Below are 12,423 nucleotides of genomic sequence, written 5' to 3' on the forward strand. Positions count from 1 at the left end.
GTCTGTGCTGGGACCTCTGTGAGGCTGACTCTAGCATAGGGTGTGACCTGACTATGAATAAGTCCTCAGGGCAGTGGGCTGTGCTCTGGGCATATGCAAATCAGCAATGGCTGGACATGGTCACAGGCCTAGCCAAACCATTAAGTCATTACAGGCCTGTTTTCCTCTTATAAGAGTACAGGTTTATTTTTAGAGAATGTCCTCCTCTTTGAACAACAAAGAACACAGCAGTCTCTGAGTTGCACATTATTTTGATTTCTGTCATGTTCAATGTAGAATTTCCTTGTTATATTTCCCTCTATTCCAGAAGCTTTTAGATAACGTACAATTCTAGAAAGAACATAAATAGTTACAAGGTCCTTTCATAGGTATTTGTAGATGATATAATATGAAGTGTTTAGTCCATATAACATTACTTATATGTATGTTTTCAGGGATGAACATTTGACACCGAACAATCAATTGCGTGCTCTTCCCTGGGGAACACCACCTTTCCTATTTTCAGATTTACTCAGTTTCCTTGCAATTCTTTGCTTAGAATTAAGGCCTTGTGGACTTTTGTCCATCCAGTCTGGAAAGTTCTCCAGTGTCATCCTTGTTCAGCTCACATTTGGGTAGTCATGTTGGTGGGCTTCTACAGGTATAGCTTCTGATGTTGCTCAGAGACACAGTCTTACGCAAACTCCCCGATCCTGTGATTGTTAGCATATTCCCACTCCATTTTGCAAAATGTTCCCTAAGCCCTAGTTATGGGAACATTTTGTAGAAGGATCCATGGGGAATGAGCTCCACAATATACATGTGGCTTCTTGCTCACAATGATTCCCAGAAGTGTAATAAGATAATGCTGGGAGACATGGTTACTAAGGAAGGGCGGATTCTCACATAACTAACCCCCATTCTACCTCAAATTCACTTAACCCAGTGAGTGCCTTCAGGTAACTGTACAGATACTCTTCCACTGTCAAGACTCTGAACAGCAGCCATTCATTTGGTGGAATACTGCAGATTTTTAGTACTCTAAATTTGTGTTAGTTATCTAGGATAGGACATGAAGATGAGAAAATGTTCATGCATACTGAGGAAATTTTTATTACCTACACTTAGATACTACTACTGATATCTCCAAGTAAATTAAGATGCCCATTGTATCTGCTAGAGTCCAATGTTAAAACTACTACTTCCTTAATAAAACGGACCACTGTTCAGTCCAATAAAATTCTCAACTATCCCCAGTTTTTTTCTGAGCTAGTACATACTTAAGTAAAGTTCACAAATATAATTAACAGGACTGCAAGGCTGAAAGCTGCTTTTATTTCACAGTGAGGAGCTATTGGTTAGTGTTTTATGAGAATGACACAATATTGATCTAAAATTGCAACTTGTGGTATTGTGACTCTTAAGGAACTTCACACAGTACAGACCTTTGTGGTGGTATTGTGTTCCCCAAAATATTGTGAACCCTAATAAATTTATCTGGGGTCAGAGAAAAGACAGCCACTAGATACAAAGGCTAGAAAATGGTGGCACTCACACCTTTAATCTTAGCATTCCAGAGACAGAAATCCTTCTGGATCTCTGTGAGTTAAAGGCCACATTGGAAAGGCCAGGCATGGTGACACACACCTTTAATCCCAGAAAGTGAGCCTTTAATCCCAGGGAGTGGTGGTAGAAAGCAGAAAGGTATATAAGGCATGAGGACCAGAAACTAGAAGCATTTGGCTGGTTAAGCTTTCAGACTTTGGAGCAACACAGTTCAGCTGAGATTCATTCTGGATGAGGACTCAGAGGCTTCCAGTCTGAGGAAACAGGACCAGCTGAGGAATTGGCAAGGTGAGATAGCTGTGGCTTGTTCTGTCTCTCTGATCTACCAGCATTGACCCCAATACCTGGCTCATGTTTGATTTTATTAATAAGAACTTTTAAGACTCCTGCTACAGACCTTTTCTATACATTATCCTTACTTAAAAAATATGCTCTAGGCTGATTAATTGCTCAAGTGAAATGTCGCATATTCAAAACTTAAACCTGCTGAATTGACATCTCCTGATTTAAGCCGAATCATAATCAGGTCTTCTAGGTAATGTGACACATCAATCAGTTATGTCCTAGGTAAGGTGTGCATACTCAGTACTTTGAATAATTCTCAGGTGTAAGACATGCAAAATATAACACACACACACACACACACACACACACACATAATCTGGAAGAAGATAAAGGAACATTTTGACATCTAGTCCTCTGAAATCTTCTTCAATTAGACAAAATTATGGAATTTACATTCTGTACCACACACTAAAGGATATAAGTCTATGACATCTGAGGCCTTTCACTTTTTTAATTCATCAAGTTAAAATTACATAATTATCATTATCATGGTATATGGTGGGATACAATATAGAATGCTCAGATAAGAAAGATTTATCAGGATTTCATGTGAGAAAGAGCAAGGGATTCTACATAATTATTTATCAAGACAAAAAAAATGTGCTTTCAGACAGCTGCAACTTTATCAAAGAACTGCATTAGATTATTCACAGTACTCAACTTGTGTAAAGAAAAGCATGCTCAAATGTTCCTTAAGAATGAACAGTTTATCAGGTAACCAGCAGAGGGAGATAAAATAAACTCAGAGAAAGGCCAGCCAGTCAGGCAGTCTACACACCTGACATTCTGATTATTAAAAGCAAATCAACTCTGGGAATACTGGAGAACAGGGGGAGGAAGGATTGTAGGAGCCAGAGAGGACAAGGACACAAAGAGAACACATCACACAGAATCAACTAAGCAGGGCTCATAGGTGCTCAGAGACTAAGCAGCAATCCCACAGCCTACATGGGTCTGCCAGGCCCTCTACATACACGTTGTGTTTGTTTAGACTGAGGTTTCTGTGGGAATCCTAACTACGGGAGTGGGAGTGTTTCTGACTGTTTTGCCTGGTCTTGGAACCTTTTACCTTCTACTGGGATGCTTGTCTAGCTTGATATAAGGGTTTGTTCCTAGTCTTTGCAGCTTGTTATGCCATTTTCAGTTGATATCCCTGCGAGGACTACTTTTTTTCTAAAAGGAAACAAAGGAGCAGGGCATCTAGGAGAGATGGGAGGGGTAAGAGGGCAATGGGAGGAGTGGAAGGAGGGGAAACTGAGATTGGTGTGTGTGTTACAGAGATGAATAAATAAAAATAAAAAATAAGACAAATAAATTCAAGATCATTTAAATAAGATGTTGGAAATTCAGGACAAGCATTTGCAACTGAAGGCTCTGGACCTCAAGTGTTCTCTCAAGTGCCACCCATTCCCACCCACATCAGTTACAACAGCCTTAGCATTCCTTCTACAACAGGATGATGGTATGTGAGGGCCTCTCAGCAAACAGGACCAACTGAAGGAAAAGGTGAATCAAAGTTCATCCCCATCCAACATGACTCACTTTCCCAAAGTTATTCAGCATCAGAGTCAAGGAATTGAGAAATGTGTTCTGGTTAAATTCATCCCTTTACTGTTATGTATTGGCACTATTTGTCTCTATTGTGGGGTTATTTTAATTCATTTAGCAAATTTACTAGTATATATTCAGCTGCCTCTTGTTTTCTAATTTCATCTTCTCCAAACTTTCATATTCTTGTGACTTTTTCATTAACTCTAGGGCTTTAACCCCTAGTTAAGTGTAAAATTCTTGTGTGGACTCTGTATACACAGATCATATTTCTATAATTACTGAAGCAAAGATTGTAACATGGAAAATTAAGTTTTAATATGTTTCATCTTCATGATCTCATTTGTTTCAAACTACCAGCAAATATTTGTTCCAATGCTCTACTCTCCATTCAAGATAATAACGAAGCACAAAATTCTTTGAAGTGAGGCAAAATGATGCAAACCCTTTAGAGCAACAGTGTCCTTTCCCTCAGTTACAAAACACAAGCTCTGTGGTGCTCTTAATTATAAATACAGGTAATCTCCCCCAACATGTGTATAATAATTGCTTATGTATCTCAGTTACAAAAATACCAAAGAAAAAATAAGCTAAATGATTTATTGATTCCTGCATACATTCTATAGTATGCTTTCACTCCAAACCATATCAGGCTGCCTGACTCTGATACTGACTTAATCAGAGTAAGACTGCTTAGAATTTGCCTAAGTTTGAAGGTCTTTCAAGGGAGCAGAAATACATCCTACTGTTGAGAACTGGATATATGTCAGCTTCATCCAGGTGCTAGCAGGTTGTTAGTTGCACTTTTCAGTGTAGAGTATATGCCTATGGAACATTCAGACAACATTAAGATCATTTATTTGTAGGAATGTCTGTCTCCAAAGACTGATACTAAAATGTGGCCAACTTCACAGATGTTAAAGTTCTCACAAAGACTTCCATGGGAAGTGTCTTAAATGGGAAGTTAGGTTTTCTGTCCCCGTAGAGACACCATGGCCACAGCAACACTTAATTCATTATCATCATGGTGGGAAATTATAGCATGCAGGCAGACATGGTGCTGGAGAAAGAGCTTAATGTTTACAGAATGATGTGCAGGTAACAAGACATGATCTGAGACACTAGGCATAGCTTGAACATATCCACAACACAGACCATCAAGATTCTAGATTAATGAAAGTGGGAAGAAAGAGAAGCCACGATTCACTGTTGGTTGGAATGTAATAAATACAGAAAGAAATGTGCAATTTTCTCAGACAGCTACAAATACCACATGACCTAGCTGTGCCTTTCCTGTGGGTGTAACTAAAGCCCTTTATAGCCTATGACAGTTATAAATGCACATCCATGCATTTGCTCTATTCATAGTAGTTAGGACATTGAATCAACTTAGATGTTCATGACAAGATAAATGGATAAATAAAATGTGGTACATTTGTGCAATGAAATTTTGTTCAGCTATACAGAAACATGAAATTATGAAAAAAATGGATGGAACTAAAAAAAAAACTATATTGACTGAATTAATCCAGTTCTAGAACAAGTGACAGATTTCTCACTCATAAGTAAATTATAATATCAAATTTTTACATTTCTCTGTTTGATTTTGACTACAACTACATGTAAGGAGTTAGAAAGGGATCCCCAGATAGGGCAGGTCTTTTGGAGGGGACAAAGTACCATAATTGTGATAGTAAATTAAAATGGGGGGATGCTTTGAGAAAGAATGTTTGTTTGTGGTTGGTGTGAGAAGCTGAGAAAGAGGAGGGTTAAATACATTAAGGTTATCTTACTATCCCAAAAAGAAAAATAATTCAGACTAGTAAATCATATTTGATGATCATATTTAAGACAACGAGTCATTGAATATAATAGAATATCTGTTGACTACCATTATCCAGGCATTCAAAACAAGGAACAGATATATGTAACCACCACATTTTCCATTAACTATCAGTACACAAAGATTGTAAAGTGAAAAAACTTAAATAGAATATGAGGGTTTAAGCTGACACCAACAATCATTAAAATGCTGTCATACATGGATAAACTAAAGTATCACAGGCAATGCCTCATGTCTTTCTTTTTTTCCTTTATTGAAAATTGATTTTTCCCCACATAATACATTCTGATTATGGCTACCCCTCAGCTACTCATCCCAGTTCCTTCCCCACCTCCTCTCCCATCTGGATCCACCCCCTTTCAGTCTCTTATTAGAAAAGGAACAGACTCCTTTCTATAATAATATAATATATTAAGATAAAAAACGATTAACACTCCAGAATTGGACAAAAGAAATAAATGGAAAAGTGCTGCTGCAGGGCCAGCTTTCAGCAGCTCAGGAACTGAAGAGGAGGTGGGAGTCAGGATTGATCACACAACTGAATTTTTTATCTGAGGGAATAAAATTTAATTCTCTGGGGCCAAGAAAAGGGGAAAAGCACACAGCCGCACACATCTTCAACATATCAAAGTCTTTCTCTTTTATTTTTCCCTTACCTCTTTCCTATTGTTTCTCTTCCATCTCTTTCTTTCTCTTTCCTTCTTCCTTTCTTTTTCTCCCTACAGCTTATATATCCCAGAAAAATCTTTCAGGCAACATAAAAATTATAATGTGGTTGCATTCTAATTTTCAAGTGAATGATTACAATGGTAACAAGTAAAACCACGATGTTCACCAATATCCTTACAAGATTAAACATTTTACGTATTACCAGTGACAAACAAATTATTCCCAAGGATCCACATAAATTCACGTCCAAGCAACATGTCACAGATTAACAAAGTGTAAGCAAAGAAGGTATTTTTCTCAGCCAGTTCTTAACTGGGAGGCTGCATTTTTCCAGTTACAAAGAAAGGGTCAATCAGTTTATTATTTATCTCAAAAGATAATCTTATAAAAATAGTAAAAGAATCACAAATCTAAACGTTTTTGGAGAGGCATGGCTCTATTTGGCTTACATGTCAGTTTATCATTGACAGAAGTCAAGGCAGAAATGCAACCAGGGCAGGAACTTAGAAGCATGAACTGAAGAAGAGGCCATAAAGGAATGCTGCTTAGTGGCTTGCTCCCCATGGCTTGCTCTGCCTGCTTTCTTGAATAATTCAAGACCACCAGCCCAAAGGTGGCCCCACCCACAATGGTCTGGATTCTCCCACATCAATTATTAAGCAAGAAAATCTGCCCACAGACTTTACTGTAGGCCAGTATACTTCTTCAGACCCAGCCTTCTCCTTCTGCTGCTATGATATGTTCATAGAGTGTAGTGAGTCCTCCTTCCTACATTCCATCTTAAAAATGGTTTCTATGTTTGGATTTTTAGTTGTTGTTGCTGTTTTTCATGGCCCTCCTGCCATCACACACTGTAAAGAGCATCTGCTTTCTCTCTTCAACTTTTAGATGCCAGTGATGGGAGAGTGGTTCTACTCTAATGTCCAATATCTATTTTGCCCTTTACTTTAACTGAGCAAAGTTGGACTATTTTAATGTTCCATGTTCATGGGGTACCTGGTCTCCTATATTCATGAAATATGTCTTCCCTCAAAGACATATTCAACTTATGATATATGACTAATTAAAATACATTAAATTGTTTTCTATGTCTACTTCCACACCATACATTTCAGTAAGACAGAATTATTTTAGTCTTGATAACTGCTGGGTCCTCAAACCTTAGTAGATGGGTCCATTTAAATTCTAACTGCTCAATCAATTTATATTCATATGTTGCATCAATAATTTACTGAAAATAAATTAGGAACTTAATTATGATTTATCATTTGACCACTGAAGTAGCAGTATGACATCTTTAGCCATAAAGTGGATTATAATACCAATGAGACAAGTTTCTTCATGTGGAGGACAAAATCAGACAATGACATGTTCACTTGCTCCTTATATGTGTAATACAACTGGTTGTTTAGAAATGTAATACTGGCATTCATGGCTTTCCAAGAGGTGATAAGAGTGGGTTGCCTCCACAGTGCAGATCATGCATTTAAAAGTTCCTTGGAAAACTGTCACTGAGATGTGTGCAAACTTGCTCCCTGGATTTCCTGTGAAGGTGCATAATAAACATTGACCTCCAATTTGGGATGAAACAAATAGTCCAACTAGTCCATCTTGGTGACTAAATGAGTTTATGAGAAGTCACTTACAGTGTTATGGAAGAGTTACTGTCCTCAGATTCAGACTCTGCACAGTTTTTCACATTAGGCTCTTCTTTTGCATAGCTTTAGGTCTGTAAGAAATTCAAAGTAAGCCTGTACTTATGTCACAACCAAAGTGACAGACTTGTCTGCCGGGTGACATAACAGACTCGTTGAATGTCATATATTCATGTGGACTCAATCCCAGGTCATATCAGGGTTACTACTCACCTTGTAGCCTGCTCTCACTCTGGTAAGAATGGCTTTGTCTGGTACCATCTGGCATGGAGAACTGTGAGTCTCTGCATTGCTCCCATCAGCTGCTGGTGGAGGCCCCTCTGATGACAATGGGGCTAGATACCAATCTGTGAGAATATACGACCATTAGTAGGAATCATTTTAGCCGGGCAGTGGTGGCGCACGCCTTTAATCCCAGCACTCGGGAGGCAGAGGCAGGCGGATCTCTGTGAGTTTGAGGCCAACCTGGGCTACAGCGCGAGCTCCAGGAAAGGCACCAAAACTACACAGAGAAACCCTGTCTTGAAAAACAAAAAAACAAAAAAAGGAATCATTTTATTGATTGTTTTTTCGATAATAGGTCTCTAGGTATTCAGAATCTACTTATTGGTCATCTAGGCAGTGTCAGGCATGGGCTCCCTCCCTTGGCATGGGCCTCAAATTAGATCAGGCATTGGTTGGTCACTCCCACAAGTTCTGGATTGCAGGTTGAAGGTTTTGTGACTGGGTTAGTGTCCCAGTCTCACCATTGGAAGTCTTGCCTGGTTACAGAGGATGGCTGCTGGTTCAGGCTCCAAATCCTCCTTACTTGGAGTCCTCTCTTAGGGACACCCTGGTAGAATCCCGACAGTTTCTGTTGCACTGTTTCCACATCATCCTCCTAAATGCCCTCCAGTTCCAGTTGTCTCTCACCATACCCTCCCTCCATCACCCTACCTGGTTCCTCCTGTTCTCATTATCACCTGCCCAAGTTCACTCACATAATCTATTCCATCTCCCCATTAAAAGACAATGGTATGCACTCACTTAAAGGTGAATATTAGCCATTAAGTAAATGATAATAATTCTACAATCCACAGACCTAGAGAGGCTAAGTAATAAGGAAGGCTCTAAGGGGCCACATATGAAAACTTGCCCTTTTTAAGGTGCAAGGTTGCTGCAGACCGGTGAAAGCCACCTGTGACTACTAAAAGTGAAAGTTAAACTGTGAAAATGGTGATCTCACATGCTACTGGGAAATAATACATACAAGCAAAACCAGTGAGCAGGGGGAAAATCTAAACATCTCACAACATGAGGTGGCTGAAAAAACTGCACTGTTTCTGGATCTTTAGATTTCATTGTTTTTATCCCACTTGCCCAGTAAAATTTTATAGTTTTCACCTATAGGGAGAATATGCTTTCTTGAGACTGGCTTATTTCAATTAAAATTATGTATTCCACTGCCATCCACTATGTACCACTAGCCCAAGGTGCATTTTTCTTTATTGTTGAAATATGTCTGATTGTATATTAGCTAGTTTTTATCCATTCAACTTTTCACCCCTATCAGCTAATGCCTTATCTTAAGTATTAGGAAAATATTCACAACAAATGTACTCAATCAAGGGTCTCTGTAGTATATATTTCCATTATCTATGGATGTTAACAGAAGATGTTGGGCTACCCTGGGTAAGAGTTCCATTTGCATCTTCTAATACCCATACCACCCTCTACAATGACTCCAGTAATTTCCAATGCCACCAATGCTGGACACAATTTGCATTTGCTGCACTACTTTATGAGTATTTACTTTTTTATTTAAAGAGGCATTAAAAATGGTGTGAGTTGAATTTTTTTAATTAAGAATTTATTTATTTTACGTGCTAATTACAGGTCCCCCTCTTTACTCCTCCCAATTCTTCAGCCTCCCCTCCCTAACCCCCCCCCCCCCATAAGGCATCCCATGGGGAATCAGCAGAGCCTGGTACATTCAGTAGAGGCAGATCCAAGCCGCTCCCCCTGCCTCAAGGCTGCAGGAGGTGTCCCACCATAGGTAGCGGGCTCCAAAAAACCTGGTGAGCTGAAATTTAATTGTAGTTTTTATTTTATTTTTATTATAACATGACTGAGCTGTCAGGTTTCTCTCCACCGCTTGGCTTTCACCTGGCAGGAAAGCAATACACAACTGTTGGAAAAGAAGTCATTGGTTACCAGACCCAGGCAGAGACGCCTAAGTTACAGTTATGGTATCCCAGCAAGACATACTCACTAGTGCAACCATGCTATGTCTGTAATGGGATAAACAACTGCTTTCTGCTTGGATTGGAGAGCTATGCTAGCAGATAGAACTCATGACTTATACTGTAAACCTGGTCAAGAGTTCACGTCTGGGAAGGTCACAGGCTCTAGAAGAGAATGCTACTGTTGTTTTGTAATCACAAACTCACTGCATATATGGTTATCTGCATAAAATGTAACAAGGTTGGGCCTGTCACCATTTCATTATTCATAGGAGAGGATGGAATGTGACCCTGAAGGACTATGGACAGAAATGGGTGTGTGATAAGGGTAACAAGTTTTTCAGTGATTTCACCACTTATGAGACCATATACCAGTAAATAATCTCCCTCCCATGCCCAGGCTAGGAACCACAAATAAACTCACTTTATTATCAAAGGGGAATTGTTGGCATGGAGAAGTGTTTAAGCAGGTAAGAAGGATGACAAGAAGGGGTAATAGGGTATAAAAATAGCCACAACTCACTTTATATGTATATGAAATTATCAAAATTGTTAAGATACAAAAGCAAATAATGGGAATCTGAAATTTCAAGATATAGAAAAAACATCCTAATTTGCAAAGAAAAGTAAATTTTATAAACACATGAAAAGAATCACACAGATGTATGCACATTCTCTTCACACACAGAGACTATAAAATTATGTAAAATGTCTCTTCATTCTTTCTTGACATTCAGGTTTATGAGATCATGTCACGTAGGCTAAATATATTTCACAAGATTTTCCCTGAAGAGAAGGTACCAGGTGTGTAAAACTGATGAGTTTGCATAACCATTGAATCGAACACCAAAACCTCACATCTTAAAATATAATTTTTCACATTATAAAATAAAATGTCTAATTTGTGGTATTCATTCTCTCCAAATATAAATATATGTGAAAATATAGTAAAAGCATCTATAGTGTCAAGATTAGAAGGCATTCAAAATGCCTAGAATATGGGTCATATATCACTAATTGATGCATAAATTGGACATAAATAAATGAATTTTTTTGTTCTTTCTATTCAAACACATTAACCTCAAAAGAATGGTCCTGAGGGTCAATACTGTTTTTTTTTATTTTTAGTATATTAGTTTCAAGATCAGGGATAAATCTTATCTCTGAAAGGTATTTGCCATGAAAGAATGAGACCCCGAGTTTCAATCCCCAATACTATCATAAAACTCAGGTTCAACCACATTGCTCTATAACTCCAGCACTCCAGCACTCAGGCAAAGAAACAAGCAGATCAAAATAGCTCTCTGATGAGTTATTCTAGCCAAATGGAAAATTCCACATTCAGCAGGAGATCTTATCCCAAAAAGGAAAACTGAAGAATGGTTAGAGGAGGAAGTTACAATCAGCTCCTGGGGTCTTCAATCCTACCTGTGTTTGAACCACCCTTTTTACCCACACACATCACACACACACACACACACACACACACACACTGTTATTTTCTGATTTTAATGAGGGCAGGAAATGAAAATGTCCAACTAACTTATTTTAAAATTATTTTTGTCTTTGTTTTTGCTTTTGAAACAGAGCCTCACTACATAGCCTTGACTGGCCTGGGTCTTGCCATGTTGACCAAACTGGCCTTGAATTCTTGGAGATCCTTCTACCTCAGGATTCTAAGTACTGGGTTTAGAAACATGAACCAACACACTCAACCAAATTTTAAATTCAAAATCATGTTTATAGAATTATCTTTTTACTGGTTATCTGTGCCGTTATACACAACCTTTTCTGAAAGCTCTCTTACTTTAGGCATGAAGATTTTTTTGTCATGCTCCTTCCATTTGCAGAAATAGCAAGAGACTATTCCGATTTCCTTTCATACTTAGCTAAAATATTTCTATAGTAATTCTCCTTTCCCAAGCCTCTGTCCATGCACCTACAAACATTTCACTGATAATTTTCTAATGAAATTCTAAACACACAGAGCTTCATCTACCTCCTTTAAGTTCTGTAGTGGCACAGAGGAATAGAAAACAATGGTATATTCCTCATGATTTCATTGTTTGTAAAAGAAACTTCATTTTGCTACTCATTTGAACTCATGAAAATTGAAACATAAGTCCAGGACTCAATGGAAACTTAGGGTGCCAGGCATATATTTATTGTTCCCACTTTTACTTTTTTTTCTATTCAGTAATAATTGTAACTTCTCATCAAGAAATTAGCAGTTTTTATCAAACCATATCATACAGTTCACATAGATTCTTAAGCATCAAAAAAAAAACTTTATACTCAAGAGTTGTTCACTTACTCTAAAGTATGCATAGGGAAAGTTGCAACTGAGACATGAAGCAGTGAGTCTCAGTTCTCATATCCATAGGGTCAGGAGTACACTATAGGCTGTAAGCTCAGACAATGCCTTATATGCACTTGCAACAATTACAAGAGCTTTGAGTAATCATCTCCTCTGTACATCTAGGCTGAGATTTTCTCTTGATTGTAGCATATTATAGGAAGATTGTCTGATTACAACAATACAGCCATTGTAGAGTATATATTGTGGAGCTAAAATGCAATGAAGATAGTTCAGAGG

The sequence above is a fragment of the Peromyscus californicus genome, unplaced genomic scaffold, assembly GCF_007827085.1.
Source record: "Peromyscus californicus insignis strain IS unplaced genomic scaffold, ASM782708v3 Scaffold_6__1_contigs__length_162567912, whole genome shotgun sequence".
Lineage (NCBI taxonomy): Eukaryota > Metazoa > Chordata > Mammalia > Rodentia > Cricetidae > Peromyscus > Peromyscus californicus.